Source organism: Mobula hypostoma, chromosome 7, assembly GCF_963921235.1.
Source record: "Mobula hypostoma chromosome 7, sMobHyp1.1, whole genome shotgun sequence".
In the NCBI taxonomy this organism is placed as follows: Eukaryota; Metazoa; Chordata; class Chondrichthyes; order Myliobatiformes; family Myliobatidae; genus Mobula; species Mobula hypostoma.
Genome location: NC_086103.1, coordinates 63,756,121 through 63,780,950, shown reverse-complemented (window position 1 = coordinate 63,780,950; position 24,830 = coordinate 63,756,121).

Here is a 24,830-nt window from a genome sequence, read left to right as displayed (position 1 = left end):
CAAGTAATCAATAAAAGTTTAATGACATAAACAAAAAGGATATCAGGCATTTCAATGTTTATCTCAGGAAAATGCATCCCGACCACGTCCAGCTGTCAGACACTTTGATAGCACAGAAGCAGGGAAAGATTCAAGGCTGTTGGTTGGTTTTATATTGCATGAAATAAATGAAATGTAAGTTAAAGCATTTCACAACCAATTATTTACAATTTGGATTCCATGCACCGCATTTGAATACAGTGATCAAACAAATCAAACTTAATAAATGAAATTATTACTAGGTCTGATTAACAAATCAAGGCACAAAATCTTGCAATCTATTACAATCCATTGATGAATCTCCCAATAACCAAATGTCTGCAAAGTGCGAGATCGCAGAGTGAATTGAAGACAGTTTTTTGTGGACTTTACATGCCAGTTTTAAAATGTGAGCAAGACCTGTCGGGACATCTACATGACAGAAAATTGCTTGGGTTAATATTGACTGGGATTAACTAGCAAGGGGTAATAAGAAGAAGCAGGGTTTGAAAGGAGTGACCCTTGTTGGAGTGGGCAGTGTTATAGTGGTCAGGCTTTGGATCAATAGAATTGAGCAAGAACAGGCGCAGACTAGGCCTTAAGTTTGAGAAGTTAGAGGCATAAAAAGTATAGGTACAATGATAGTTCAGGCAGTAGGATGCTCCTCCTGTGAGATGTGGGATTTCAGGGTAACTAAAGGTCTACCTGAAGACTACATCTGCAGGAAGGACATCCACATTTAACTCCTGACTGACAAGCTCAAAGAACTGGAGCTGAAACAGAATGTACTGCTCTCGGGACCATCTGGGAGACTGAAAGCTTCATAGATGAGTCTTTTACTGAGGTGGTCACACCCAAACTCGGATAGTAGATGGATGACCACCAGGAGAAGTGAGGGGAGTAAGCAGTCAGAACGGGTTTTGTTGTAGTCGTTCACCTCAGCAGCCATTATATCCCTTTGGATACTGCTGGGGTAGGGGGTGGGGGGAGATGACCTATCAGGGCTGGCACTCAGGCTGGCTCTGAAGCTCAGCAGGGAAGGGTACATTCAGGCAGAGCGGTTGTGATAGGAAAATCAATAGTTAGGGGACAGGCAGGAGATTCTGCAGCTGCAAAAGAGAAGCCAAGATGGCGGGTTGCCTCCCTAGTGCTAGGACCCAGGATGTCTCAGCACAGCTGCAGAAAATTTTCAGTTGAGAAGTTGAGCAGCCAGAGGCTGTAGTGCAGAATGGCCTCAATAACGTAGATAGAAAAGGAGAAGAGGTCCTGCACGGTGTGTATAGGGAGTCAGGGAAAAGGCTGAAGAAAAGGACATCCAGGGCAGTAATCTCAGGATTACACCCAGTACCACGTGCTAGTCAGGGCAGGAATAAGATGATGGTACAAATGAATAGAAACATAGAAACATAGAGACATAGAAAACCTACAGCACAGTACAGGCCCTTCGGCCCACAAAGTTGTGCCGAACATGTCCCTACCTTAGAAATTACTGGTGTTACCCATAGCCCTCTATTTTTCTAAGCTCCATGTACCTATCCAAAAGTCTCTTAAAAGACCCTATCATATCCGCCTCCAGCACCATCGCCAGCAGCCCATTCCACGCACTCACTATTCTCTGCATAAAAAACTTACCCCTGACGCCTCTTCTGTACCTACTCCCAAGTACCTTAAACCTGTGTCCTCTTGTGGCAGCCATTTCAGCCCTAGGAAAAAGCCTCTGACTACCCACACGATCAATGCCTCTTATCATCTTATACACCTCTATCAGGTCACCTCTCATCCTCCTTCACTCCAAGGAGAAAAGGCCGAATTCACTCAACCTGTCTTCATAAGGCATGCTCCCCAATCCAGGCAACATCCTTGTATATCTCCTCTGCACCCTTTCTATGGTTTCCACATCCTTTCTGTAGTGAGGCGATCAGAACTGAGCACAGTACTCCAAGTGGGGTCTGACCAGGGTCCGATATAGCTGCAACATTACCTCTCAGCTCCTAAGTTCAATTCCATGATTAATGAAGGCCAATACACAGTATATCATCTTAGCCACAGAGTCAACCTGCGCAGCTGCTTTGAGTGTCCTATGGACTTGAACTCCAAGATCCCTCTGATCCTCCACACTGTCAAGAGTCTTACTGTTAATACTATATTCTGCCGTCATATTTAACCTACCAAAATGAACCACTTCACACTTACCTGGGTTGAACTCCATCTGCCACTTCTCAGCCCAGTTTTGCATCCCATCAATGACCTGCTGTGACAGCCCTCCACACTATCCACAACACCCCCAACCTTTGTGTCATCATCAAATTTACTAACCCATCCCTCCACTTCCTCATCCAGGTCATTTATAAAAATCACGAAGAGTAAGGGTCCCAGAACAGATCCCTGAGGCACACCACTGGTGACCGACCTCCTTGCAGAATGAATTGCTGGAAGTGGTGCTGGGAGCAGAGTTTCAGATTTCTGAAACATTAAGAATGGAAGGAATGGGCATAAAAAGGATAGGTTGCACCTGAATCTGAGGGGGATCAATATCCTTATGGGCAGATTTGTTAGAGCTGTTGGGGAGGGACTAAATTAAGTAGGCAGGAGAATGGGAACCAAAGTGATAGAGGTGAGGATGGGGCAGTTGGTATACCAGTCGATGAAGTGTGCAGTGAAACTGTGAGGATGGACACAGGCAGATGGTAGAGCAAAACTGCAGTCAGTAGGATGAGGTGAATTGTAACATGGGGACAAAATTGTAAAGGGTGATGAATACAGGTCTGAAGGTGTTATATTTGAATGCACACAATATATGGAATCAGGAAGATGATCTTGTTGCTAAGTTACAGATTGACGGGTATGACGTTGTGGTCATCACTAAAATGTGGCTGAAAGAAGATCATAGTTTGGAGCTTAATATCCAAGGATATTGTATCAAAAGGACAGGCAGACAGGCAGAGTGAGTGGGGTGGCTCTGTTGGTAGAAAATGAAACAAAATCCATAAAGGAAGTGACATAGGAACAGAGGATGTTGAATCCTTGTGGGTAGAGTTATTAAACTGCAAGGGTAAAAAGACCCTGTTGGGCTCCTGAACAGTAGCCAGGATGTTAGATATAAGTTTCAACAAGAAAGGCATGCAATAAGAGCAATGTTATGATACTCATGCAGGATTTCAATATGCAGTTAGATTTGAAAAATCAGGTTGGTGTGGATCCCAAGCAGGGGATTTGTAGAATGCCTATGAGATATCTTTTTAGAATAGTTTGTGGTTGAGCCCACTTGGGGAAAGGCAATTCTGGATTGGGTGGGAGTAATGAACCAGATTTAATTAGGGAGCATAAGGTAAAGGGAATCTTTGGAGGCAGTGATCATAATATGATAGAATTTACATTTCAGTTTGAAAGAGTGAAGATAAAGTCTGATGTTTCAGTATTATAGTGGGGTCAAGGGAATAACAGAGGCACAAGAAAGGAACTGGCCAAAATTGAATGGAAGGGAACACTAACAGGGATGATGGCGAAACAACAATAGCTGTAGTTCTGGGAGTAATTCAGGAGGTGCAGGATAAGGTGAGGAAGTATTCTAAGGGGAGGATGAGGCAACCATGGTGACAAGAGATATCAAAGACAGCACAAAAGCAAAACAGCATATAATATAGCAAAAGTTAATAAGAAGTTAGAGAATTGGGAAGCTTTTAAAAACTAACAGAAGGCAACTAAAAATGCCACAAGGAAAGAAAAAATGAAGTATGAATGTATGCTATCCAAAAATATCAAAAAGGGTACCAAAAGATTTTTCAGATATATAAAGAGTGAAAGAGAGACAAAAGTGGATATTGGACTGCTGGAAAATGACGCTCAAAAAGTAGTAATGATGACAAAGAAATGACAGATGAACTTTGTGTCAGTCTTTACTGTAGAAGATGGCAGTAAGCCAGAAATTCTAGAGTGTCAGGGGGCAGAAGTGAGTGTAGTTGCTATTACTAAGGAGAAGGTGCACTGGAAGTTGAAAGGTTTGAAGGTAAATAAATCATCTAGACCTGATGGACTCCGCCCCAGGGTTCTGAAAGAGGTAGTTGATGAGATTGTGGAGGCATTAGTAATAATCTTTCTGGAAGGTCAGGTATAGGCTAAATCAGAGTTGCGGGGCCTGGGTCTGAGAGCAAGAAACAAGCCAATGTTTGGCCAATTTAAGTGCCGGGCCAGATAGAAAAGTTCAGGGTGATGGGACCAGAGACGAGGGGTGGGCCAGTATTCAGCTCACTGCTTGGCAAAGTTTACTCATCTCTGCGCTGAACTGAGGTTGTGGCCTGCAACTAACAGGCTCCTGATTGGCTACAGTGATGACCGATTTTATAACTGTTATTTGCTTACTTTTTATTGTTTGCACGATTTCATCTTTTTTTTGCATATTGGTGTTTGACAGTCTACTTTTTTAACGGGTTTTATTGGATTTCTTTTTCTTTATGGCTGCCTGTAATGATACAAATCTTAAGGTTGTATGTAGCATATTTATTTTGATAATAAATGTATTTTGGACTTTGAACTTTGAAGAATCATGAGATTCTGCAATGGTTCCAGAGGACTGGAAAGTTGCACTCCACGCTTTAAGAAAGAGTGGAGGCGGAAGAAAGGAAATTTTAGACCAGGTAGCCTTACTTCAGTGATTGGGGAGATATTGGAGTCCATTATTAAGGATGAGGTTTCCTCATACTTGGTAGACCTTGATAAAGTAGGCCAAAGTAGCATGGTTTCCTTAAGAGGAATTCTTTCAGAAAATAACACGGGATAGACAAAGGAGAGTCAATGGATGTGATATACTTGGATGTGCAGAAGGCCTTTGACGAAGTGCCACACATGAGGCTGCTTAACAAGATAAGAGCCCATGGTGTTACAGGAAAGATTCTAGCATGGATAGAAGATTGTCTGATTGGCAGGAACCAGTGTCGGTAAAAAGAAGGCCAATTCTATTTGGTTGCCCGTGACAAATAGTGTTTCATTGGAACTGCTTCTCTTCATGTTATAAGTCAGTGATTTGGATTACGGAACTGATGGCTTCGTGGCCAAATTTGCAGATGATATAAAGATAGCCTGTGGAGCAGTTAGTGTTAAGGAATCAGGGAGTCTGCAGAAGGACTTGGGCAGATTGGAGAATGGGCGAAGAAGTGGCAGATGGAATATAGTGTAGGGAAGTGTATGGTATGGCACTTTGGTAGAAGGAATAAGGGCATGAACTATATTCTAATCGGGGAGAAAATTCAGAAATCAGATGTGCAAAGGAACTTTGGAGTCTTTGTGCAGGATTCCCTAGAGGTTAACTTTCATTTTGAGTGGTGGTAAGGAAAGCAAATGCAATGTTAGTAGTCATTTTGAGAGAACTAGAATATAAGAGCAAGGATATGACACTGAAGTTTTATAAGGCATTAACCTGAGTCCACTTGGAGTGTATGCAAGCAATTGTGGGCCCTTTATCTCAGAAAAGGTGTGCTGGCATTGGAGAGGGTCCAGAGGAGATTCACGAGAATGAAAACTTTAATGAGGAGCATCTGATAGCTCTGGGCCTATACTCACTAGAGTTTTGAAGAATAAGAGGGGAATCTCATTTAAACCTATCAAATTTTGGAAGTTATAGACAGAGTAGATGTGAATAGGATATTTTCAATAATGGGTGAGTCTAGGACCAAAAGGGCACAGCCTCAGAATAGAGGGCCATACATTTAGAACGGAGAGCAGAAGAAATTTCTTTAGCCAGAGGATGGTGAATCTGTGGAATTCATTGCCACCAACAGCTGTAGAGGACAAATCATTGAGTATATTTAAAGCAGAGGTTGATAGGTTCTTCGTTAGACAGGGCATCAAAGGTTAAGGGGAAAAGGCAGGAGAATGGAATTGAGAGGGAAAATAGATCTGCCATTTTGGAATGGCGGGGCAGATTCTATAAGCCAAGTGGCCAATTCTGTCCTTATGTCCTATGGTCTTATGGTCTAAAAACCAGTATTGCAATGTTGAAAAGTCAAAACATACAAAAAGGGGTTGATAGTTGGTTAATATATGAAATAGTACTGAGAGACCACCCTATTAAAATTACCTTCAGAAACATTACTCCTATTGAGTATGCTGGTACAGGTGTCCCCCGCTTTTCGAACGTTCGCTTTACGAAACCTCACTGTTACGAAAGACCTACATTAGTTCCCTGTTTTCACTAACAGATGGTATTTTCACTGTTATGAAGAAAGGCAGCGTGCGGGGAAAAGCAGCCCACGATAAAAAAAAATCAGCGCGCGATAAAAAAATCAGCTGTTCTCCCCCAGATTCGGAACTGCATTCTCGCCGGCATTGCTTAATCACGTGCCTGTGAGCAGTCATTAGCAAGATGAGTTCTAAGGTGTCGGAAGAGCCTGAAAGAGCTCGTAAGGGTGTTACAATTAGCGTTAAACTAGACATAACTAAGCATTTCGATCGTGGTGAATGAAGTAAGGACAAAGTGAGTTTGGCTTGTGGAAGTTGACGAAGATGATGTTGAAGAGGTTTTGGCATCCCATGACCAAGAACTGATAGATGAAGAGCTGATGCAATTGGAAGAGGAAAGGATAACAATCGAAACCGAATTCAGTAGCGGAAGTGAAGTCATCCAGGAACTGAACGTGAAGACTTTCGCTGCAATGATAAAGTACGACTTTAATTTTGAAAGGGTACATCGGTTTACGGCATATTTGCAGGATGGTTTGAATGCTTACAAAGAACTGTATGATAGAAAAATGCATGAGACTCAGCAGTCAAGCAAGCCTTCCACATCAGCCACAGCAGATGATGAACCTCGACCTTCGACATCGAGGCAGGCAGACATAGGAGAAGATGAGCTGCCTGCTCTAATGGAAACAGGCGACAATGAGATGACACCCCAGTGTCGCACCACCCCAACCCCCGGGCCGCGGACAGATCAGAGGTGATTGCCGATTGCGTCGCCTCTGATCTGGGCCGACAATTACATGCCGGGCGGGACCTAATTAATTAACATGTTTATTTCAGCTTTTTTCTTAAAGATGTGCTGTATGCCTCCCAGCTACCGCTGTACCCCTGCATGCTTCGCAGATCGGTATCGGTCGGCGGCCCGGAGGGTGGGGGCCACTGCACCACCCAAACTCCGACAACTCAGTCTAACACAGCATCATCAGTGTGCTCGGCAAGCTGTCTTCCCGAGTCCCGTAAGTGATACTACACTGTATATACATTATTTCTACTTTATATAGGCTGTGTATTTTTATGTGTTATTTGTTATGATTTGGCAGCATCATAGTTTAAAGGCTACTGGAGAGAGTGTTTTTGCCAAGAGTGCTTTCGTGAGATTTTCGCTACAGAGAACAGTGCCGGCAGTGATTGTGGAAAAGTATTTCTACTTTATATAGGCTGTGTATTTATTATATCATTCCTGCTTTTACTATATGTTACTGTTGTTTTAGGTTTTATGTGTTATTTGGCATGATTTGGTAGGTTATTTTTGGGTCTGCGAATGCTCACAAAATTTTCCCATATAAATAAATGGTAATTGCTTCTTCGTTTTACGACATTTCGGCTTACGAACCGTTTCATAAGAACGCTCTACCTTCGGATGGCGGGGGAAACCTGTACCTGTACTTGAAGAAAGATGAAGCTGCGTACAGAATTTATAGGTTTAAATAAATCATAGCATCTACATTTAAATGTGATGAAGCAATTATCTTAAATCTCTTCACTCGTTTCTTGAACGTACTTTTCTTATAAGTTGTATCCACAGATAGGTCAAGTTGCAATGTAAAGCTGAACAGATCAAATAAAATGCAGGGAAATTAAGTGATAAATAAATCCAAAAAAATTAACAAAAATGAAATTTTCTGTATTTAATTTTGTATTCATTAAAATGCAAAGTAAAAAAAAAGTCAATCCAAGATATGGACATCGTGGATAGGGCCAGTATTTTTTACTTAAGTCTTATTGTCCTTGAGAACAAGATAATGAGCTTCCTTCCTGCATGAGTTAGGATGGGTAAAGGGTTCCAGTTTTGATAAATAGTGACAATAACGGAACAGCAATATATTTGCAAGAAAAATGTTTATGCAATTTTGAAAATGTTCTTTGCTTAATTATAACAGGTTGTGACTAATACTAATAATGAACCACACTCCAAAATTACATCCTGTTATACTGTAAATAACTGTCTGGTCTGTTCAATTAAATCTTATTTATTTCCAGTTCTCTGTCATTTAATCAACAAGAGTTTCTTTTGTCTTATGACATTAAAATGATTCTGATAGAAGTACGATCTCCTATTCTTCTGATTAACTCTGATTAAAGTAATGGACTATTATTAAACTGCTTAATACTTCACGTAGTTTGGAAAGTCCTGATGAGATTATGAGGACACTCAGTCCCTGTTTACTGTCATTTAGAAATGCATGCATGCATTAAGAAATGATACAATGTTATTCCAGAGTGATACCACACAAAAACAGGACAAACCAAGATTAACACTGACAAAACCACATATAGTTACAGCAGTGCAAAACAATACCATAATTTGATAAAGAACAGCCCATGGGCACGGCAAAAAAAAGTCTCACGTCCCGATCGACTCCTATAGTCCCCGATAACAGGCGGCAAAAGGGAGAAACTCCCCTGCCATAAACCTCCAGGCACCGACAACTGACAACTGCCGACGCATTGGAAGCACCCAACCACAGCCGACTGAGTCCATCCGAAAACTTCGAGCCTCCGACCAGCCCCTCCGATACAGCCTCCCAAGCGCCATCCTCTGCTGAGCGCCTTCAACCTCGTCCCGACTGCCAAAACAAGCAAAGCCGAGAACTCAGAGGCCTACTCCTCCGGAGATTCCGGACCACACAGTACCAGCAGCAGCGAAGCAGGCATTTCAGAAATTTCTCCAGATGTTCCTCCGCGCTCTCACATCTGTCTCCATCAAATCAGAATTGTGGATGGTACCCTATTTAACAAATATAAGTATCATTCCGGAGCGGCCGCGCGCGCTACGTCGCGTCACCATCTTCTATCCCTCCTCCTATAAGTTGCATAAGTTCAAATGCTTATTATGGTTGTTCAATCAAATAAAGTGAATGCCATGAGCATTATGTTTATTGGGAGAAAGAAGTACTAACATACAACATTTGAAATGTAGGTAGCTATTGATCAGAATGGAAATATTCATAGGTTTTTCCAATTTACAGCTTACGGTTTAATAATGATTGTTTTCATATTAACTAACATGTATATTTTGTCAAACTGGTCTCCTGGCAGGTCTAACTGAGGATGTGGAGAACCCTTTTAGTCAGATCATGGAGAATTTACAACACAGTTCCATTTGATAGCTAGGAAATGGAAGTGAAGCATTTGAGATGGTTGTGAAGAAACTAGTTCTGATTTTCTCCCTTCACTACTAGCCAGTAGAACAGAGAGGTAGCATTAGGCAGAGGAAGAGCATTTATTGAGGAACATAGTTCACCATTGCATGCAAACATAGAAGATTCTGCAGATACTAGAAAATCGGCTCAAGATACATACAATGCTGGAGGATCTCAGTAGTTTAGGCAGTATCTATGGAGAGGAATAAAGAATTTGATATTTCAAGCCAAGGCCCTTCATCAGGACTGAAATGCAAGGCGGAAGAAGCCAGAATAAGAGAGTGGGGGAAGGAGATGAGTACAAGGTGATAGGTGAAGCCTCGTGGGGGAGCAGCTAGGTGGGTGGAGAAGGGGAGAATGCTGTGAGAAGCTGGGAGGTGATAGGTGGAAGAAGAAAAAGGTTAAAGATGAAGGAGTCTGATAGGAAAGGGGAATGGTATATAGGAGAGAAGGAAGGAAGAAAGAAACCAGAAGGAGGTGAAGAGCAGGTGAGGAGAAGAAAAGGGGTAAGATCAGAGCCTTAATAGGGATTAGAAAAAAGAGACAAGGGGAGAAATTACCAGAAGATAGAGAAATCGATTTTCATGCCATTACCCAGAGAGAATATGAGGTGTTGCTCCTCCAGCGTGAGAGTGTCCTTGTTGTGGCAGTAGAGGAGGACACCGATTAACGTATCAGAATAGGAATGAGGAGTGGAATGAATATGGCTGGCCACTGTGAAGTCCTGCCTGTTACAGACTGAACAAAGTGGTCTCCCAATCTACATTTTGGGTCTTCCCAATGAAGGGGAGACCACAGTGGGAACACCAAATGGAATAGGTGACCCCTTCAGACTCACAGATTAAGTATTACCTCACCTAGAAGGACTGTGGGTCCCTGAATGTTAGTGAGGAAGGAAGTGTATGGACAGGGAATTGACAAGGGAATCACAGAGGGAGTGGGCACCACAGAAAGCGGAGAGTGGGAGAGGGAGGTAAAGATGTGTTTGGTGGTAGGATTCCGTTGGAAATAGCAGAGGTAGCAGAGAATAATGTGCTGGTTGCGAAGGCTCATGGTATGTAAGGTCAGGGGGAACTTACCACATCTCCTCCATTTCCCACACAACTGACCACAACCCCATCTTTTCCCACTGCTATAACAGGGATAGAGTTCTTCTTGTCCTTTCCTACTTTTACCTTTTCCACCTTTCACTTCCCAGCTTCTTCGCCACAACTTCCTCCACCACCCCCTGCCAACAACTTGTACTCCTTCCCCTCCCCCGCCTTATTTTTTTGGCTTCTTTCCCCTTCCTTTCCAGTCCTGATGAAGGGTGGTGATCCAAAATCAGAATCAGATTTAATATCACCAGCGTATGTCATAAAATTTATTATCTTTAAGGCAGCAGTACAATGAAATACATGACAATGAGATTCATGGGTTCAATGTCCATTTAGAAATCGGATGGCAGAGGTGAGGAAGCTATTCCTGAATCACTGAGGGTGTGCCTTCAGACTTCTGTATCTCCTACACAACGGTAAAAATTTGAGGAGGACATGTCCTGGGTGGTGGGGATCCTTAATTACAGACACCACCTTCCTACGGTACCAGTCCTTCAAGATGTCCTGGATACTGTGGAGGCTGACACTCACAATGGAGCTGACTAATTTTACAAGTTTCTGCAACTTAGTTCAATCTTTATGTCGACTGTTTATTTCTCTCCATAGATGCTGCCTGACCTGCTGAGTTCTCCAATATTTTGTTGTGTGTAAGTCTGACTATTGATTGTCATGGACAATACAAACCTGCTGAACAAGTGAAATTACAGTCTGCTAGCTAGTGACCTAGAATTCATGGCTGATTCTAGAAGTTCATTGTATAAAGGAGAACTATTGTAATTTCTTCATCATATTCCTGGAACTTCTGACAGGTTATCTGGGAGTATCTCCACCAAGAGGATTGTCGTAGCTTATGAAGATGTCTCACTTTTACCATCTCTATAATTGTTATTCTGACCAGAGGTATTTGCATCTTCTGAATAAAAGTAATACTGGAAATGTGAAGCAAAAGCAGAAAATACTGGAAAAGCCATTGCATCATAGTCAATCTCCAGTCATTTTCCAATTAATTACACCAGCTAGACATCTATTTCTACGTATACTGGTCTATATTGAAAATAGGCAATCTCTGTCCCAGTTTTTTACACCAGGCATAATTTCCTTTTGGCAGCCCATTATAATCTTTACTGCTTTTGATTGTATTGCCTTAGAGATATCCAAATTAAAATGAATATATTCAAAAATAATAATGCAATCTTTATGGCGGAGACGGCGAAGAAAGTGTCCCGAAGGTGTGGAAGGATCTGGGATAGGGACACCAAGTATCTTCTCATGGATTCACGCCTGCAATCGTTGTTTTTTTGACTTTGTCATGTTAGGCAAAGATTGCAAGATCCTACTTATACGGACTCCAGAGCCTGCTGGCCATGAAACTAGCAGGCATGAACTTCAGATTGCGGCTCCTGCCATTGATCTCGCCGGCTCCAACACCTCAGGGCATATTCAAAACCCGGACTCCAGCAACGACCATGGACACCTTCAAAGTGATTGCGCAACCACCAACTGCGACGCCAGCCTTGAACTCCAGGCCGGGTCTTTATGTGCTGCTATTGTGACTCCCGTCTCCCCTTCCCCCACCACCACTCTGCAACCCCATCTCCCTCAGATCCCACCGTCAGTTCCTGGGTCCTCAGAGGCTCCATTTTCCTCTCATCCCAACCCTCCCCTCTCCACTGACACCCCCAGCCTCCCCCCTCCCACTTCTGATCCCAACTCTCATCCGTGCTGGGTCTTTACCATCCCCTCCGACCTTCAACTGTCTGGGGCAGAACGCTCTGTCCTCAGTAAAGGCCTCACCTTTGTCCCCCTTCGCCCACACCTCAGCAAGTTCCGTGTTCGCCATGATGCGGAACTCTTCTTCCGCCGTCTCTGTCTCCAAGCCTACTTCTTCAGCAAAGACTCTTCCACCCCCATCGATGACCCCTTCTCCCGTCTTCAACCCTCCTCTTCTTCATGGACACCCCGCTCTGGTCTTCTGCCTGCTCTGGATCTCTTTATCGCTAACTGCCGACGGGACATCAACCATCTCAACTTCACTGCACCTTGTTCCCATTCCAACCTCACTCCTTCGGAACGCTCTGCTCTCAACTCCCTCCGCACTAATCCTAACCTTATTATTAAACCCGCTGATAAGGGGGGTGCTGTTGTAGTCTGGCGTACTGACCTCTACCTTACCGAGGCACAGCGACAACTCGCGGATACCTCCTCTTATTTACCCCTCAATCGTGACCCCACTAAGGAGCACCAGGCCATTGTCTCCCACACCATCACCGACTTTATCGGCTCAGGGGATCTCCCATCCACTGCTACCAACCTTATAGTTCCCACACCCCGCACTTCCCGTTTCTACCTCCTACCCAAGATCCACAAACCTGCCTGTCCTGGCAGACCTATTGTCTCAGTTTTCTCCTGCCCCACCGAACTTGTTTCTGCATACCTCGACACGGTCTTATCCCCCCTTGTTCAATCCTTTCCTACCTATGTTCCTGACACTTCTCACGCTCTTAAACTTTTCAATGATTTTAAGTTCCCTGGCCCCCACCGCTTTATTTTCACCATGGATGTCCAGTCCCTATATACTTCCATCGCCTATCAGGAAGGTCTCAAAGCTCTCTGCTTCTTTTTGGATTCCAGACCCAATCAGTTCCCTCTACCACCACTCTGCTCCGTCTAGGAGAATTAGTCCTTACTCTTAATAATTTCTCCTTTGGCTCCTCCCACTTCCTCCAAACTAAAGGTGTAGCTATGGGCACCCGTATGGGTCCTAGCTATGCCTGCCTTTTTGTTGGCTTTGTGGAACAATCTATGTTCCGTGCCTATTCTGGTATCTGTCCCCCACTTTTCCTTTGCTACATCAACGACTGCATTGGCGCTGCTTCCTGCACACATGCTGAGCTCGTTGACTTCATTAACTTTGCCTCCAGCTTTCACCCTACCCTCAAGTTTACCTGGTTCATTTCCGACACGGCCCTCCCCTTTCTAAATCTTTCTGTCTCTGTCTCTGGAGACAGCTTATCCACTGATGTCTACTATAAGCCTACTGTCACAGCTATCTGGACTATTCCTCTTCTCACCCTGTCTCTTGCAAAAATGCCATCCCCTTCTCGCAATTCCTCCGTCTCCGCCGCATCTGCTCTCAGGATGAGGCTTTTCATTCTAGGACGAGGGAGATGTCCTCCTTTTTTAAAGAAAGGGGCTTCCCTTCCTCCACCATCAACTCTGCTCTCAAACGCATCTCCCCCATTTCACGCACATCTGCTCTCATTCCATCCTCCCACCACCCCACTAGGAATAGGGTTCCCCTGGTCCTCACCTACCACCCCACCAGCCTCCAGGTCCAACATATTATTCTCTGTAACTTCCGACACCTCCAACGGGATCCCACCACTAAGCACATCTTTCCCTCCCCCCGCCGCTATCCGCAGGGATCGCTCCCTACGCGACTCCTTTGTCCATTCGTCCCCCCCATCCCTCCCCACTGATCTCCCTCCTGGCACTTATCCTTGTAAGCGGAACAAGAGCTACACATGCCCTTACACTTCCTCCCTTACTACCATTCAGGGCCCCAGACAGTCCTTCTAGGTGAGGCGACACTTCACCTGTGAGTCGGCTAGGGTGATATACTGCGTCCGGTGCTCCCGATGTGGCCTTCTATATATTGGCGAGACCCGACGCAGACTGGGAGACCGCTTTGCTGAACACCTACGCTCTGTCCGCCAGAGAAAGCAGGATCTCCCAGTGGCTACACATTTTAATTCCACATCCCATTCCCATTCTGACATGTCTATCCACGGCCTCCTCTACTGTAAAGATGAAGCCACACTCAGGTTGGAGGAACAACACCTTATATTCCGTCTGGGTAGCCTCCAACCTGATGGCATGAACATCGACTTCTCTAACTTCAGCTAATGCCCCACCTCCCCCTCGTACCCCATCCGTTATTTATTTTCATACACACATTCTTTCTCTCACTAAACAACAGGAATTCTGCAGATGCTGGAAATTCAAGCAACACACATAAAAGTTGCTGGTGAACGCAGCAGGCCAGGCGTGTGTTTCTTTCTCTCACTCTCCTTTTTCTCCCTCTGTCCCTCTGACTATACCCATTGCCTATCCTCTGGTTTCCCCCCCCCCTGTCTTTCTTCCCGGACCTCCTGTCCCATGATCCTCTCGTATCCCCTTTGCCAATCACCTGTCCAGCTCTTGGCTCCATCCTTTCTCCTCCTGTCTTCTCCTATCATTTTGGATCTCCCCCTCCCCCTCCCACTTTCAAATCTCTTACTAACTCTTCCTTCAGTTAGTCCTGACGAAGGGTCTCGGCCTGAAACATCAACTGTACCTCTTCCTAGAGATGCTGCCTGGCCTGCTGCGTTCACCAGCAACTTTGATGCATGTTGAATGCAATCTTTATTTTTGCCAATATATCACTTTCCTCCGTACACTAGTACATAACTACATTCTTCCACCTAATAAGTAAATTATGTCGTCTTCATTCCTTCATATGAGACATTTTATTCCCTTAGAGCACTATAAATCTTTGGAACACCCTTTCTGAAAGAGTGGAGGAAGTAGTCTTTGGATATCTTTAAGATGGAGATTGATAATTTCATCTCAAAGGAAAGATCACTGAGGTGGGTGCAAAAAGAACAGAGTTAATGTTGTAGTATGATCAACATTGATCTTATTGAATGCTGAAATGTCTTCAAGTGGGTCACACGTTAGAGAATGCAGTTCATGCAATTATTGGACCACCATGCCTCTAGTTTGTGTGTTCAAATGCACCAATCATCAACATTTTTCTTTAATTCTATAATCTTAGGTTTGCTCCTAATTTGCTTTTTCAGAGGTATTAGTTGCACAGAATTAATATATGAAATAGTCATAGTCATAGTCATACTTTATTGATCCCGGGGGAAATTGGTTTTCGTTACAGTTGCACCATAAATAATCAATAGTAATAGAACCATAAATAGTGAAATAGTAATATATAAATTATGCCAGTAAATTATGAAATAAGTCCAGGACCAGCCTATTGGCTCAGGGTGTCTGACCCTCCAAGGGAGGAGTTGTAAAGTTTGATGGCCACAGGCAGGAATGACTTCCTATGACGCTCTGTGCTGCATCTCGGTGGAATGAGTCTCTGGCTGAATGTACTCCTGTGCCCACCCAGTACATTATGTAGTGGATGGGAGACATTGACCAAGATGGCATGCAACTTAGACAGCATCCTTTTTTTCAGACACCACCATCAGAGAGTCCAGTTCCATCCGCACAACATTAGTGGCCTTACGAATGAGTTTGTTGATTCTGTTGGTGTCTGCTATCCTCAGCCTGCTGCCCCAGCACACAACAGCAAACATGATAGCACTGTCCACCACAGACTCGTAGAACATCCTCAATATCGTCCGGCAGATGTTAAAGGACCTCAGTCTCCTCAGGAAATAGAGACAGCTCTGACCCTTCTTGTAGACAGCCTCAGTGTTCTTTGACCAGTCCAGTTTATTGTCAATTCATATCCTCAGGTATTTGTAATCCTCCAGCATGTCCACACTGACCCCCTGGATGGAAACAGAGGTCACGGTCCCTTCGCTCTCCTCAGGTCTACCAGCAGGTCCTTAGTCTTTTTCACATTAAGCTGCAGATATGTGACTTCTGAAATTAGGTGCCATTAACTTCAATGGTGATAGATGTTGGAAGCAGTATTCTACACAACCAAAATACTACACTGTCATTTGTTTCCATCTCCTGCATTTCTTGTTTTCTTAATACAATATCAATGCGAAAGTTCTCAAATTTAATCCTTCACATCCATTCCATTTTCAATTCATACCCTGATAGTTTTCTCATCTGGAATCAAATGAGAAACTACTGAAGTGAGAAAAAGTCTTTTTCTCAGGAAAATCAGATGCAGTCATAAAGTTTCCAGGATATTCACAGTGGGTCATTCTATCCTGGACATTTTTTATAATTCAGACTGTTTATTTGAAAACTGTCAAATATGTTATTTACAGTGGTGCTCAGTTTACATGAAGCCTGAGTAAAAGTACTTCATTCAGTTTTGTAATCTCTTCTTCTTCTAGAAGAGTCAATATCATTTGTCCAATTAGGATATCCAATATATCAACTGCTCATAAAGAAATGAATATTAAAAAAATCTCATCACACATTTGTTTTACTACTCAATTAGAATAATGAATTATGTCAATTTTTGTTGTTTATCTTATTGAAAGACTGCAGCGTCTAGACATTGCCGAGAAATGATTACATTTGTAAATGCACCCAAGCTAATGAATTAGACTAATAACTCGGCAAGTTTCCTTTTCAAGGTAGAACTGATTACGTACTTCCAAGCTCAGTTATATCCCTTACAAGGTCGTAATTCCACAACAGTAAACGGATATCAATGGAAAGTATGTTTTAAATCACCAAAAGGTAGTTAAGTTTTCAGCGTTACACATTAGGATGCTTCAATGCTCAACCAACTATTTATAGCAAACTAAAAAAAATTAGTATACAATAATGCAACATCAGTTTAAGTTCTTATGGTGTTGATCTAGCTAGTTAATTAGGACAAAAATTACCCTGAGGTGTTTTGTGTAAACAATTTTATTCAGCTGCCTACTTTGATCAATACCTCCAAAGAAAATGAATACTTCATTTTTGCTTTAATTCTGCCATCCAGTGAAGTATCAGAAACCGAATCAGGGAGTGGTTTTAATATTGTTGGTGTATGTCATGAAATACGTTGTTCTGCAGCAGTAGTGCATTTCAATACATAATAAGTAAAACTATAACTTACAATAAGAAATATATATATATATCAGATTTGTTGGTCTCAGTTATACTGGAGGCTGCTCCAATATAACTGAGACCAATACCTGATATATGCTGTATGCATCAGCAGCTGCAGTCCCAGAAATGCCAGGCTACAGAATGAAGTACAGTGGAGAGTACTATTATAACACCCCCACCCAACTCCCGGACCCCAGAGACGACAACTGGAAGCCAAGATGAAAACCACAAGGTTGGAGGTCAGCAGACTAAATGAGCTGCAGAAGGGTGGGAAAACCAAAGACTCATCTCGGCCTCGAAGGAAGTACAGAGGTATGTCCATAGCCGACGCCCTGGAAACGGCCAAGCAATGGTTAACAGTTCCAGTGACCAGACTACAGCGATACACTAAGGATGCAGAGGCCAAGTGAATAAATGCACTCTTCTCCAAAGAACCAGGAAAAGTATTTGCACAGTTCCAGAGCAACAACACGCCAGTACCTGAGCCAAGCAAAACAGCAACTGAGGAGAACTAGAAGAGTATATGGGAGAAAGAAGCATTACCTAACACTAGTGCCCAATGGCTGAAAGACCAGCAAGCAAGCCTCTGCAATCTCCCGGAGGAAGAACCAGTCACTACCAGAGCAGTAGGTGTCCAGCAATGGGCGAGAATGAAGAACTGGACATCACCAGGGCCTGACATGATCCATGCCTATTGGGTGAAGAAACTGACAGCATTACCTACACATCTGGCAGCTCAAGTGAACCAGCTGCTTGAATCAGGCTCCCAGCCTGACTAGCTAACTCAAGGAAGGACAGTACTCATAACAAAGGATCCTCACAAAAGAGCAACACCATAAAACTATCGGCATATAACCTGCCTGAAACAACAAAATGAAAGCTCCTATCAAGCATCATAGCCACCAAGCTGAAGGAACATGTGTAAATTCCTGAGCCCTGCTCAAAGGGGATTGGTAATGGAACCAGAGGCTCCAAGTACCAACTACTGGTAGACAAAGCAGACATGTGATACTCCAAGTCCAGGCAAACCAACCTAAGCACAGCCCAGATGGATTCCAAAAGCACGGAATAAGGGAGGATGGGGACTTGGAAGTGTCAAGGCCAGAGTTCTGGAAGAAATGCAAGACACCCATGAGTATGTCAGGAAGATGGCCCCTAAGGATGACCTGCGAGGAGAATACCTCAGACAGCAGGCAGGGGACATGGAAATGGAAGTGGGTGAAAAAGAGCCAGAGGACCAGAGACCTTGGCAGGAAAAGCCACTGTACAGGATGTACTGTTGCCAGATATCAGAGGTGCCTGACATAAGAAAGTCCGACCAATGGCTGGAAATGGCAAGGCTGAAGGACAGCACAGGAGCTGCTGATGGCTGCACAGTAACAGGTGCTGAGCACAAGAGCAATAGAAGCAGGGATCTATCACACCAGACAAGACCCACAGGAACTGTGCAAGGAATCCACTGAAACCATCCAGCACATAGTAGCAGGGTGCAAGACGCAGGCAGGGACAGCACACACTGACCGGCACAATCGAGTTACAGGAACATCTGCGCTGAGATGGTAGTGGAGAATGACAGCGCTGAGGTCCGGTGGGACTTCCAAATGCAAACTTATAAGTAGGCACTGGCCAACTAACCAGACATAGTAATACTGGTCAAGGAACAGAAGAAAGCAATGATAATAAATGTGGCAATCCTGAATGACAGTAACATCATGAAGAAAGAATATGAGAAGCTAGAGAAATACCAGGGCTTGAAAGAGCAGATAGGAAGGATGTGGAAGGTTAAAGCCAGAGTAATCCTAGCTGTAACACCTGGACTGGGAGGGTGGCTCCAACAAATCCCAGGAACAACATCTGAGATCTCGGCCCAGAAGAGCGCACTACTAGGAACAGCAAGGATACTGCGCTGAACCCTGAGGCTCCAGAGCCTCTGGTAGAGGACCCCAAGGTTGAGGGAAAAATACACATACGCATCACCTATAACGGGTGAGAAAAGAATATATATACACACCATAAAATAATTGAGTAAGTAGTGCAGAAAAAGAGGAAAAAATAGTGAAGTAGCGTACCTGGGTTCATTGTCCATTCAGATATCTGATGGCAGCAGGAAAGAAGCTGTTCCTAAAACATTGAATGTGTGTCTTTAGGCTCCTGTACATCCTCCTTTTTGAGGCATCACCTTTTGCAGATGTCATTGATGCGGGAGGCGAGTGTCCAGGAGGGAGCTGGCTGTGTTTGCAACCTTCTGCAGCTTTTTCCGATCCTGTGCACTGGCCCTACTGTACCAGACAGTGATGCAATCAGTTATAATGCTCTACACAGTACACCTGTATAAATTTGTGAGGATATTTGGTGACATACCAAGTCTCCTCAAGCTCCAAATGATTTTCAAAGATGTTGACTCCCAGGAACTTGAAACTGAATGCTCACTCTTTCCAAGGCTGATCCCTCGATGAAAACTGGTGTGTGTTCCCCCAACTTCCCCTTCTTCAGGTCCACAATCAGTTCCTTGGTCTTCCTGATGTTGACTGCAAGGTTACTGTTTCAACACCATTAAGTTAGCTGATCTATCTCACTCCTGTATACCTCCTCATCACCATTGTAATGAAATAATACTATTTTTCCCTATTCTGTGTACTGTAAGGATACATAAAGGATATATAAACATATCTAAACCCTTGTATGAGTTTAGATAAAGACACGGGGAATAAATATATCATATTAAACTTCAGGGATTTCAGTGTGAATTAGGCAAGATTGGTGGTAACACAGTGGTGTGAATCACTCACCCCATGAATAGCAATTGCAGGAGCTGCAAATTAGCTTTCACCATGACAATTGGTTTTCATAAAATTCTGACCCATTGGGAAGAGAAATCTCATTATTCTTTTCATATGTATAGATAGTAAAAATGTCACTTCTGCAATTTGCATGTCACAATATCACTTCAGATTGATAGACAGGAATGTAACTCACTGTCAGCTATCCTCTCCTAACATATTTTTTGCTCAATAGTGATTCTTTGCAAGTCCCTCCAAGCACTGTTTTTTCAACCTCTCACTAGTTAAGGCATGCTGTACCTTTTTTTGGTTAACAAAGTGGATGACTTCACATTGTCCACATTACATTCTATCAGCAAAGCATATTCACTGAGACTGACTATCTAACTATGAAGCATTTCTTTATCCCCTTCATTACTCCTACCCACAGCCAGCTGCTTACCATCAGCAAAGTTTGATAAACTAAATCTGATGCCTTCATCCAAATGCTGGAAATAGATTGTAAACAGATAATCCTGAGTGGAATTGAAATCCAGTACTGAGCAATAGCCTGTTTCCATATGGAGATCCTTTAGCAAGTGTTCATCCCCTCATTTGCATTATAAGGAGCCAAATGCCAATTTAAGGTAGAACAGACAGTCTGCTGGAGGAATTCAATGGCTTGAGTAGCATCTGTTGGAGGAGAGAAACTGTTAATGTGAAGAGGTAAGACCACTCCCAGACCTGATGCAGAGTTTTGAGCAAAATGTCAACAACACCTGTCCTCCCACAAATGCTACCCAAGTCCTTCAGCAAGTTTCTTGCTCCAGGTTCCAACATCTGCAGTCTCTTATGTCTCCAGTCTCTAGCCAGGAAGGTCTAGGATTCTGGCATTTTGGGAAGTTACAATGGATCTACAGCTTAACACCTCTGGCTGGAGATGATTTGACTACTTTGGTCTTATTTTAAAGTCAGGTCCTAGTTTTCTGCCAATGTTCATATCAGGACAAGGAGAAGTGAGAAATTCTGGCTGGCGTCCAATCAATTAAAGATGCATAGATTAATCATTTACTGTACTTCATTAAAAATATGAAACACACAGTCGATCTTTATCTGTTTGCATCTTTATTCAATCTTGCTATTCAACAGAAATTCGTGGGGAATAAAATAAAAATTGGATCCATTATAATTATGAAGAAAGTCAATTTGATTAACTGAACAATACTGGGGGAAGGAAGCTTGACTTTTTTTTCTGCAATAAGAATTTTTATTGGTGAACACATTAACAAATCTGATTTGCAATGCAGCATTTTCAAAGTTTCAGTTATTTCAAGATATTATAATATTCCATTTCTGATTCAGCCTGTGAATTTGCATTTAGACTACCTACTTTTATAAACCCTTAGGTTTGACTTCAGCCCTTTTTAGAGTTGGATATGTAGAAGAATACATGTTGTGATTCATGGCAATATATATTTCACTTATTGTAATTATTCCAAAAATGCTTGTTTATCTTGAGGCTGGACAACTGTGTTTTTTTTTTGCTTTTTAATAGCAATATTAGCAATAAACAACCTGAAAAGAAAGTCTCCTTTTTGTTTGATTGATTCAAATTACAATCCTAGAAATATGACAAATACTACAAATGAATCAGTTATTTTTCTGAATTTGCATTTACATGTATGAATTTCCAGCAATAGAGTTTCCCATGAGGATTTTTAGATGATTATTGACCCTGGTAGGGATTTTGAACATTGTGCCGGCAGCAGCTATGCCACCATAGAAAGAAATATTTCAAACATGCCCATATTTCTTAAGAGCATTTAAAAGTTTTAATCATATTAATCTTATAGTACATCTACACCTGTGGGTTCCTCATGCCTGCTGAAGTAACGTGCAGAGTAACTTGCAGTTAACAGGAAGAACTCTAGAAGGTAGGTCTGATATATTTAAACCTCTTCTCAGACTACACCTGAAGAATGAACATAAATTACCTCACATTTCAATTACGACCGAGGCTGAGGTCGAAGCGTTCGGATAGAGATGGTGCTCGGCACTCGGTGTTGGAGGGCTGATCGGAGGCTCGAAGTTTTCGGATGACTCAGAGTCGGATTGTGGTCGGCATGGCAGGGAGAGATTTTTCTTCCTTCTCCCGTCTGCGTGAGATGTGGGACATTTGAGAGACTTTGAAGTTTTTTACTGTGCCATGGCCTGTTCTTCATCAAGTTATGGTATTGGTGCACTTTTGTAACTATATATTATAATTACATGGTTTTGTTAGTTTTTTAGTCTTGGTCTGACCTGTGTTTCTGTGATATCACACTGTAAGAATATTGTATCATTTCTTAATGCATGCATTACTAAATGACAATAAAAGAGGACTACGTGTCCTCATAATCTAATTTAACTAATAATACAATACTACTTCCCCCTTTAAAAGGGAAGTGTGAAAATAATTTAAAACACTTCACAAACTCAACTAATTGACTGGGTTTTGATTTCTCTTCAGTCTTCATAACTGTAAGATGTTGATCTTGAAGACTCGACAGATACTTGTGCAGCTTCCAACCTTAAGACAGGTTGTAGGTTTCATTTCTTGACTCTCTTCAATCATATTCTATGGCAAATACCTCATTTTCAATCATTGTAAGACTTATTTCAGCGGTATGTTCAAACACAACTGTTCTCAAAGTTCATAGTTCAAAGTAAATTTATTATCAAACACCGTATACAACCATAAGATTTGTTTTCTTGTGGACCTACTCAATAAATCAAATAACCATAATAGGATCAATGAAAGAATACACCAACAGAGCAGACAACCAGAGTGCAAAAGACAACAAACTGTGCACATACAGACAGAAAGAAAATAATAATAATAATAATTTTCCAGGCAATTTCCAGGGCATCTCTCTAAGCCTGCTATGGTTTTGTCTGGCTTTAAACCTACTCTAATTTACTTCATCAGCTGAAAATAGGGTATCAAATCAGAAACAACAAAATTAATTACACCTTCACACATCTATACATGGACAATTTGAAATTATACACTCCTTCATCAGTAAAGATAAAGCAATTAATTCAAATAGTAGAGCTATTTTCTTATGAACTTTGGACTGGATGATTTACAAACTGGCTTTCCACTCCACGTTGTCAAATACAGTATTGTGCCCAAGTCTTCGGCACCCTAGATATATATATGTGCCTAAGACTTTTGCACTGTACTGTATTTTTATCAATGTGCACTCAACATGAGCATATGCAGTTGTGATAAGAATTACACACCTCTAAAATTAAAAGAAAGCACAACTGAGAAAAATGAAGGAATTATCACTACAGAAGAAAAAGTTAACCAATGGAAAGCGTGACCCTCCGTGGAAGACATCCCCACAATCTAAGCAGAATAGGTGTTGACAAGGAAGCATCAAATGCCTAGTTCAGAGTTGGAGATCTCTTCCCAGAAATAGAGGAGTTCTTTGTGGCAATGATGGACCAGGTGTTTAACACAAAAAATTATCAATAATATATAAGAAAAGACCAACAAAATCAAGGCAATAATGCAGAAAATGCCAAAAGAAACCAGAAACAATCCAACACATTACAGGATCCTGCACCAGTTTAACTCAATCTGATTACTTACACAGACACAATCAAGGGTTAAGTACCATTCACTAAAAATCTTGCTTTAAAATACAAACTCATAAAATACACCATATCTTATTATAAATACAAGCTTGATCCAGTTTTAGAGTCAGAGTCCTTCTAATTATATTACGACTGACCCATTACTACAGAAAGGACAATCCATACTAACTGTCCAGATATATTACAGGATAAACAAGCAAGTACAATTGAATTAATAAATACATTCTTTCCAAGCACATATAACATACAGAAATCAATAAGTGAAAAATACCAGAAATATCATGAATTGAAAGGAAATTGAAAGACTTTGGAACATGATCAGGGTATGCATTGTCTCAACAGTAATATCTACAACAGGTATCCCAAAGTCACTAAAGTTGCTGACCATCTCCATCTCTGATCCCTGATGAGGACTGGCTCATTATTCTCATTTCATCTTGTGCTGAGAACAAGTGGTCTATGTGAGCCTTTCTGAGTCTATTCCCATTTTTGATAAGGTATACCTTGGAATTATGCTTCCACAATCTCGCTAATATAACATTTTATAACCTTTGAACTTCAGCACATGACCCTTTACATTTGATTGGAATCTCTCCATATTTTAAAACCTGTCTTGTTTTCCTTCCACATTTCAGTACATATTTGCCAAACCAGATTTAGCTGGTAAACACTCCAGCCATTGTGGGTTGGTGGTGGAGGGGAGTGCAGTCATCAGGCCAAAAGCGGAACAAGTGCTACACATGCCCTTACACTTCCTCCCTTACCACCATTCATGGCCCCAGACAGTCCTTCCAGGTGAGGCAACACTTCACCTGTGAGTCGGCTAGGGTGATATACTGCCTCCGGTGCTCCCGATGTGGCCTTCTATATATTGGCGAGACCCGACGCAGACTGGGAGATCATTTTGATGAACACCTACGCTCTGTCCGCCAGAGAAAGCAGGATCTCCCAATGGCCACACATTTTAATTCCACATCCCATTCCCATTCTGATATGTCTATCCACGGCCTCCTCTACTGTAAAGATGAAGCCACACTCAGGTTGGAGGAACAACACGTTATATTCCGTCTGGGTAGCCTCCAACCTGATGACATGAACATTGACTTTTCTAACTTCCGCTAATGCCCCACCTCCCCCCGTACCCC